The sequence below is a fragment of the Rattus norvegicus genome, chromosome 9 (assembly GCF_036323735.1).
Source record: "Rattus norvegicus strain BN/NHsdMcwi chromosome 9, GRCr8, whole genome shotgun sequence".
NCBI classification, from domain to species: domain Eukaryota; kingdom Metazoa; phylum Chordata; class Mammalia; order Rodentia; family Muridae; genus Rattus; species Rattus norvegicus.
Genome location: NC_086027.1, coordinates 44345483 through 44354524, shown reverse-complemented (window position 1 = coordinate 44354524; position 9042 = coordinate 44345483). Strand labels below are relative to the sequence as shown.

At 49.2% G+C, this 9042-nt stretch overlaps 1 pseudogene; it reads right to left on the bottom strand.

Moving 5' to 3' along the window:
- Positions 1 to 3120: 3120 nt before the first annotated feature.
- On the bottom strand, positions 3121 to 8692 carry Rplp1-ps1 (ribosomal protein lateral stalk subunit P1, pseudogene 1; annotated as a pseudogene).
- Positions 8693 to 9042: the final 350 nt, after the last annotated feature.

Sequence of the window (9042 nt, the reverse complement as noted above, 5' to 3'; positions counted from 1 at the left end):
GTCAGAGGCCAGCCTGCCTGTGCTCCTGTCACAAGTGGGAGACACATCATGGACATTTGGGAACTGAATTTTTAGAAAGGGGCGCCACATGGTGGGCGAGGGACCCAGGAACATAGAGCATCACGGAATGGGATGGTTAGCAGGAGTAAGGCACAGTGGAGATCCCAGGTAATGGAGTAAAGCCCTCCCTCCCTCAGGCAAACAGTCTTCAGGAAACTGAAGAACCTCAAAAGGAAGAAGACTTCAGGCTGGGAGCGTTCCTGGGGCCTCCATGAATACTGGGCTAGCTGGACCTGGAGAGCAGCAGGAGGAATAGCCCATGGAGACTTCTTTGCAGGTCATGACCACTGGGAACCTGCTAAAACCTGCTGAGCATGGAGATGCTGAAGATGATCCTGCTGGGAAGAATTTAAATGCACAGAGAGTGATAGGCTGAAGAGACAAGTCCAGGAGGGACACCCCAAAGATCAGTAGACTTGGCACTGGAAACCATCAGTCTGCCAGGGTCCCCTTCTCTCTTCTTCAAGTCGCAGATGCACATCATCTGTGATAAGTTCAGACCAACTGGAGAACATGCATCTGTTAGAGGTACTTCCTGACCACCTATCTCTTGGCAATTGGCCTGGTGCTGCTATGTATTCAAATGCTAAATTTTGCACCCCAAGATCTGGTTGCCCCAAGACACATGCACCAGCTTTCATTGTGAAAGCCTTGGTTTGTATGTGTGTGTATGTGTATGTGTTCATGTGTGTGTGTGTGTGTGTGTGTGTGTTTGTGTATGGTTATGTATATGTGTTTGTATGTGTGTGTTTGTGTATGGTTATGTGTGTGTGTTTGTGTATGTGCATGTGTACATATGTGTGTGTATGGTTATGTATGTGTATGTTTGTGTGTGTATGGTTATGTGTGTGTGTTTGTATGTGTGTGTTTGTGTGTGTTATATTTAACCTTGATGATCTCTTTCCTTATATCATCCTTTCCTGCCACTTGAGGCTTCCCCTCCTCCACATCTAGCCCTGACTCTAACCACCCACCCTCTCAAACACTATTGAACCTACTCTTAGGCAGGGACTCCTCTTCTCTGCCCAGCATTGACTTCACTCTTACTTTAGGATTGGGGGTCTCTAGGTACAGGATGTGCCCAAACCCAGTCAGGGATGAACTCAGACAAGGGCAGCCCTGACTCTGACAGCTGGAGTGGGATACCAGGGGAGGCTGGAGTTGCCGCTTGAGCCTGAGACAAGCTAATGCTTAATGTTAGGCTCACTCCTGCAATTACCAATGCTGTGGCAGCACACACCATTAATCCCAGCACACGAGAGGCAGAGGCAGGTGGATCTCTGTGAGTCCAAGGCCAGCCTGATCTACATGCAATTTCCATGCCAGCCAGGGCTACATAGTAAGACCCACACCCCTCTGCAAACAAACAAACAAACTTGTCTTTGTATTTTTGTGTGTGTGTACGCATATGCATGCAGAAGTCAGAGGTCAACATTCGAAGTCTTCCTCAATCATTCTCTTGCTAAATCCAGAACCGATGCAGCTGGTCCAGCTTGCTGGCAAGCCCCAGAAACCCTCCTGTCTCTGTCTCCCCAGTGCTGGGATAACAGGTACATGCTGGGGTGCTGGGGGTTTGAACACAGGTCCTCACATTGTACCGCAAGCATTTTGCTGGCTGAGCCATCTCCTCAGCCATACCAACCCTGTCATTAATAAGGCATAAACCCTGCTACCTATCAAAGCAGCAGAAACCTGGAGGTCCTCAGAAAATCTGTTACGGTAGAGCAGGGAATGGGTAAGGTTGCATTAGGAGGTAGGGAAGAAACATTTATTTTGCGATGATTCTTCCCAAAGATGGTGGCTTTGCTAACCCCTTCATGCTCTGTGACTTGAGGCCTGCTAGCAGCTCTTGAGGAGCTCAATGCCCCCTTATATCTATCAGAACTTGATCCTCCTCCATCTCTTGATAATATTGTTCATGAAGACCAAAGGGTATTACAGGTGGTGGGCATCTCTGAGAAGCAATGAGAAGGCAAGGCTCTGGTCATGTGGTTAGCCCTACTGTCAATCCAGCCTATGGTGGGATGTGTGTCCAAGCTGGACCCTGAATAAACAGGAGCCGCACCTGCTCTGACCTCAAAGCCAGCAGAAAAGCATCCTGAATGATCGTGGAGGCTCTCATAGAGGAGCTGATCTGCCCCCACACAGATGCATGCAACATGCACGCCACTGCAAAGCACACGCCCCTCACCTGCACACCCCTATGATACCTGACCACTGTGCACACATAGCCAATGGCACTTCTGTTGTATTTGGTGGATGGCATATAGGCCCAGAGCCTTCTTGCCTCCCACTCTGGAGATAGCTGCTTCCTCCCAGGTGTGTGTGTGTGTGTGTGTGTGTGTGTGTGTGTGTGTGTGTGTGATGTTTCAAATAGACTTCATGCATGTATACATGCACAAATCTTTGCATATGCAGATGCATGTGTGTACACACGTGTATGGAAGCTAAAGGACAAATTTGGCTGTCATTATTCAGGTATCACATGCCTTGTTGTCTGAAACAGTATCTCTCCGTGGTCTCGAGCTCACCAAGTAGGCTATGCTGTCTGCCTAGTGGGTCCTCGAGATCTGCCTGTCCTCACTGACATACAAGCAGGCACCATCACACCTGGATTTTTATATGTGGGTTCTAGGGAATCAACCTCTGGTCTTCACACTCTCGGTGTGCTGGTCAGTTTTTTCTCAACTTGACATACCATGGGGCCATCTGGGAAGAGGGGAACATCAACTAAGAAACTGCCTCCACCAGGTTGGTCCCTGGGCACATTTATGAGGCATTGTCTTAATTACTCATCTGCCTGGGAGGTCCCAGTCCGCCATGGGGGATGGCAGCTGTGGGTGGATGGCGTTGGGTTATATGAGAAAGCCATAGAGAGCGTGAATCATTCCTCATGGCCTCTGCTGCAGTTCCTGCCTCTGGTTTCCTGCCCCGACTCCCTTCAGTGATGAACGGTGACCTGCAAGCTGAGACAAGCTCCCTTCTTCCAAGTTGCCCTTGCCCATGGCGCTTATCAAACTCAAATAGAAATTAGCACCAGACACGGGGCTACCGCTGCGATGGACCTGACCACATTGTTTATTAGGATTGTGAAAGGGGTTTAGAACTTTGGGCTAGAAAAAGCCATTGAGTGTACAGCACTCACTGAGCTATCCTGTGCTCTTGGAAGATGCAGAGAGGGACGGGTGAAGGAAGTCTGGGTTATACAGTTTCCAAGGGGACCCAAAGCAAACATTCTTTTTTTTTTTTTAAACAGATTCAGCTCTTTATTGGACATGTTAACAAGAGCAGTTTAGTCAAAAAGACCGATGCCCACGTCGTCTTCCGACTCCTCGGATTCTTCCTTTTTTGCTTCTACTTTCTTCTGCCCAGTTGGGGCAGCAGCGGGGAATGGAGCAGGACCACCAGCCCCTACACTGCCGATGAGGCTCCCAATGTTGACACTGGTCAGAGCCTTTGCAAACAAACCAGGCCAGAAAGCTTCACCATTGACACCAGCTGCTTTAATGAGGGCATTGATCTTATCCTCCATGACCTGTCACCTCGTTGCAGGAAGAGGGCAGAGTAGATGCAGGCAAGCTCTGGGATGGACGCTGTGTTGTGGCCTGTTGGTGGTGCTAGTCCCCGAATGAAGTGAGGGCCTCAACCCAACCGGGCCTTAACTTCCTCGGAAGAACGCGGCAGCTGAGGAAAGGGCCAAAGCAAAAATCCTATGGAGAATGTTTATATGATATTTTGGGTTAAGAATCTGTTGAAGCCCAGGGGGTGGGGGTAGGCGGGTAGCTCACCTTTAATCCCAGCACTTGGGAAGCAGACGCAGATGGATCTCTGTGGGTTTGAGGGAAGTCCAGCCCACACAGCGACTTTCAGGACAGCCACGGTTACACAGAGAAACCCTGTCTGGAAAAAAACAAAAGCAGAACAAACACCCGTGGAAATGACACCTTTGCCTAACTGGGACTATAGATGCTGGTTACCTGGGGCTGAGAAATCAGTTTGTGATTAATAAGAAGTCAGCATCATTAAACCAAGATATTCTGGGAAGTATTTCCTCGGGTTCAGCACACAGAAGGTGTAGTCTAGAGCGGGTCAAGACTGCATCTCAGGCTGGAAGCTGGTCCTGGCACTGTGTAAGAATCTCCCACATGGTACTGGCTTTAGTGATGTAGAAGTGTCGTGGGGAACTTGGTACTGGGAGAAGCCAGGAAAAGCCATTGGGGATGGTGTGGCTTCAGTTGGAGAAGAGATCTAGGGTACTGGAGTGCCAGGACAATGGCGTCACCCCCAAGGATAATGGTGGGTGTGGAATGGAGCTAGCTTGAGCCTACAAGACAAACCTCGTGTGTTGCAGATGGCAGAGTTGGAGTGGTGTTACTGCCCAAGCTCTTTGGGGCCTTGCAGATCATGAGGGAGATCAAGATCTCAGCTACAAGGTTTGGAGCTACTCTTTTGGGCTTTGGTTTTACTTAAGTGTGGTTGTTCTTATGCCCTGGAGGTTTTATTTCACAGGAACTCTGAGTTAAAAGACTTTGGAAATAAAAAAGAAAAGAAGAGAGAAAAGAAGCTGAAATTCTTCCTTTTAAAAACAATAAAATTAGTGGCTTGGAAAAAAAAGACTTTGACTATCTTAAAAAGACTTTTGAGGACTTGAATATTTCAAAAACAATGGGACTTTTAAAACCATGTTGTGCTTTCTATTGTGATCTTAATATGAGCTCTTGGGGGATAAACAAGAAAGAAAAGGTTGTGGTTTAATCGTGATTGTGTATATGTCAGGTTGACTAGGGGTCAGTTAATTTGAGGCAACTTGGAGTCATCTAGGCAGTGGAAACCTCGATTGAAAAAAATTGTATCTACCAGATTGACCTGGGTGCATATCTATGGAGCACTTTCTTGATTAACGATTTGTGCAAGAAGGCCCAGATCACTCTGGGCAGTGCTCCTCTAGACAGGTAGTCCTGGGTTCTATAACAAAGCAAACCCAGCAAGTCAGTAAGCAGCGTTTGTCTGTGGTATCTGCATCAGTTCTGGCCTCCAGCTTCCTGACCCTGATTGAGTACCTGCCCTGACTTGATGATACCTCTAAATCTCAGCTAGACCCTCTTCTCCTCAAGTTGGGTTTATTCAGTGCTTTATCAGAATGATAAACTGTGATAAAAGCTGGGATACCTGACAAGCATTTTTACCAACCTTAGGAATCACCACAGCCCTCAAACTGCCGTGTTAAGGATATTGATGTGTTCTTCTTCCAAGAAAGCTCATATGTCAGAGAGCAGAATCTATGACTCTTTCCCATACTGACTCCATGGTAGACCAGCAAGCTCTGAGTGCTTAAGTAGGAACCTACGTCATTTCCCCCATAGACACAATCACTGCAGGTGCCAAGCGCATCGTGCCACCTGAGTTCCTGTGCAACAAACATCCTTTGTTACCACATCAGGGTGTCATGATATTGTAGGAAGATCGATGTGCTTATCTGCTACCAAGCACCCGGAAGGCTGTGTGACCCAGGGCTTGAGAAATGCTAAGCTTGAAGCAGGTGTTAGAGATTCGTGGGGTCTGGTTCCGGGAGAGACTTGAGGGACTGGAGAGAGATGCTGGTATAAATCATGGGTAGCAGATGCAACAGAGCCATGCTTGTGCTGGTAGGGGCAGCAGAAGAAAACAGCACATCAGACTTCAGTTCACAGGCGGGAAGGCAGAGTGGGAGGGGCGGGGGCGGGGGGCGGAGGTTGGGGTCACTGGGCCGGGCTCCAGGCAGCCTGGGAGTCAGGGGGGCTGGACTGATGCAAAGGAGACCGCCCAAGCCGGAAGGCGCCAGTCTCCAGGGTGACACTGGTCTCAGAGAGAGAGGACAGAATGGGCTTTTGTGTGCAGTAGATGGGGTTGGGGGGAGGTTGTCCCAGGAGAGAGACAGTAGAGGAAGGAATGAAAGGGGCCGCGAAACATGGCGGAGATGCCCACTTTGTAAACTTGCTAGGCAACGAATATTTAGGAGGCCTAGAATAGGAGACTGCACGCTCTGAATAGGAACTTGACGGAAGGGTGCGGGTGGGGGTGGGGGTTCGGAACCTGAGGAGACATGCCCAGTTCAATGTGGAGAAGGCCTTGCTGCATCTGTCTAATGGAGCTAATGGAGCACGGCGAGCCAGCGGCAACACAGCAGCCCTTCTCCTCAAGGGCCAAGAGGACAGCAGTGTCAAACGGAAGAGTGAACAGACATGGGGTGTGGTCTCCAGAGCCTCCGTCACACCATGGCGATAGCATTCCCAGGCTGAGTATTCTGTTCCAGTGTGGGCGGGTGAAGACCTGACCATGAACAAGTGTTAGGCGCTCAGCCTTCTGCCTATACCGGGCCACATGCATGTGCCCATGCTTCAGGGTTGGGTCCAGAGGAAGACAAAGACATTCTGATGGCTTGAAAGCATGAATAGGGTCTTCCTGTGAAGGGGGTGTCTGTGCATGTTAGCCCTAACATTAGGCCTGCTATCTGAAAGGGAGGGACAGAGGGGGTTGTAGCAAGTCTGAGGAAGCTGTAAAAATCTCCATGATGTCACACAGTTAAACTCAGATTAGGCTGGATCATGATGTGCGGAGTCAACCTTTGTGGAATGGGGATCTCCAGCCCTGCCTCCAATGTAAGGTAATACAGAGGCTGAGTATTTACTTCCCTGCAAACAGCAGGCCCTGTCCGGGAAGGGGGACTTTGGCAGAGATGGGATACAAACCCCCTACAAGATGCTCCCCACCATGTCTGCTTCTGTGTTCACTATACCTCCCAACATTATGTGATCCCCCAACCACCCTATTTTTGAACATTCCCCAAAGCCCAAGTGGCCAGCAAGATGAACGCTGGGCCCCTGTGCCTGGGAGCCAGGCCAAGACTGCTCTTAGCAACAAGGCATTCATGGGCAAATTGTGCTCACAATTCAGGGCATGTGTGACTGTTCGCCATGGAGACCGTGTGCCTATGTGAGGAGCCTTTACAAAAGGGCATTGAGGGTGTGTGTGTGTGTGTGTGTGTGTGTGTGTGTGTGTGTGTGTGTATGTGTGTGTGTGTGTGTCACATTTGCCCGTGATTCACCTCTGCTCACACAGAAGATAGCAGCGCTTATATAGAAGAAAGAGCTGAATGGAACCTGGTCACAAATCAGTTGCCGCTGGCATCAGGAAAGCAAGAGAATAGCTAGGAGTTGCTGCTCTGTGTGCATTTGTACTCCTGGGAACCAGTGTTTTCCCACAGAGAACTAGCTGTTTTCAAAGTAGGAAATGATGGAGCAGACACGTGAGCATCTTCAAGAATCTCTTCTTGTTTTGCAATGAAGAAATGATCCCAGTGGGTACCCTGTGGCTGCCTCGGATATCTTGGCCTTGTGCAGGTCCGTGTATGGCTGTCCCGACATGCTGGCTGCAGGGTGTGCAGATACAGGACATGCAAACACTGCCAGCCCGGTGACCATCTGATAGATATTTTTCCAGGACCCAGGTGAGTATTCCCTGCTGTAAACCAAGCACAAATTGGGAGCATAAATCAGTTGGTGGTCCATTATTATAGATGAAAAAAAGAGACTCAGAGGTCCCTCTCTCTTCAGCCTATGAATGGCAGGGTCAGGACTTGACCTGTACAAAGGAAGGATCCAGCTGTGTCCTGAATCTACTGGACTTGTGGGTGGGTCTTTGTAGGTTAAACTTAATCAGTCAACTGAGACTGAACAGCTAGAGAGAAAATGTCTGGAGTTCCTTGGTCCCAACCCCCAGCCTTTGAAAGTCAACCTTGTAGAGCTCAAGAGAACAGAAAGACCCAGCCAATGTTTGTGTTCAACCTTAAGCCCTCGTGGCCTTGGAAAAAGACCAGCCTGGCAGTGGACTTCTCTTCTGTGGCCAGTGCCTCAGAACATGCCCCCTCCCACCCCCCAGGCTGGGTCATGGAACAAATGTGAGTCGATGAAAAATTGAACTTCTGGGCTTCACTGTCCTGAGGCCCCAACTTGGCCATTCTTCCCAGGAATCGTATTGTAATACTTGGCGCCAAGGAATACTGTTTGATCGAAGTCCAGACAGTCAGTATAAGACAGAGCCAAGACTCGAAGCACAGCTAGCATGTCCCCCTAATGGCCATACTTGGTGCCAGAGATAGAGAAGAGGGAGACCTAGAGACACTGAGAGTTACCAGGCAGAGACATTAACACTAGCTCAGTGAACTCATGACAGAACTAAGGAGAATCCTGCAGGGCTCGATCCACAGATATCATCCAGAAGGGAGGTGACAGCAATAGGACCCTACCCTAGCAGGAGAGGTTTTCAGCCCCTACACAGGCAGACTGCACAGCCAGCTCAGACCATGGTAGCCTAAATGGGAATATCCTCTTGCTCTTTGACACCAGAGCTCAACTATTCTCTGGGTAGGAAGGCCTATACCATCAATCTACCAACGCCTGCTCCAAGCTGGCTACCAACCAGTTCCTACTAAGGTGTTACTAGCTGGCCCAATACAATAGTTCTTACCCTGTGGGGAGCTGCTATAGTCCATGGGTTTCAGGACACAAGGGTTCCAGGCCACCTCAATCCAACAGCCTCCCTTTCTTTTCGTGCCCCATCCCATCCCTTCCACCTCCTCTTCTCGTCCCAACATATCCCTAGTTATAATCCTAGATACTGAATTCCCTGCTCCAACCTTCCCCAAACTCAGTGAACAATGCGGGTTTCCCTGTTGAGATTGTATCTGTGAGGGGACCAGTGACATCATCAACTGCATTAACTAGCCAGTTTCACACTGGCAGATTCTTTTTAAAATATGTCTTTGATTCTATTTCTATCTTCGTCCCTGTCTCTCTGTCTCTCTCTCTCTCTATGTCTCTCTTTCTCTCCCTGTCTCTCTCTGGGTTAGGGACAGCCAGAGCCCCTTCTCAGTTCTTCCTCTTCTGGGAGACATCACCCTTTTTTGAGCCGTGTGCTCTCTTCTATGGATGCATACAGCATTGT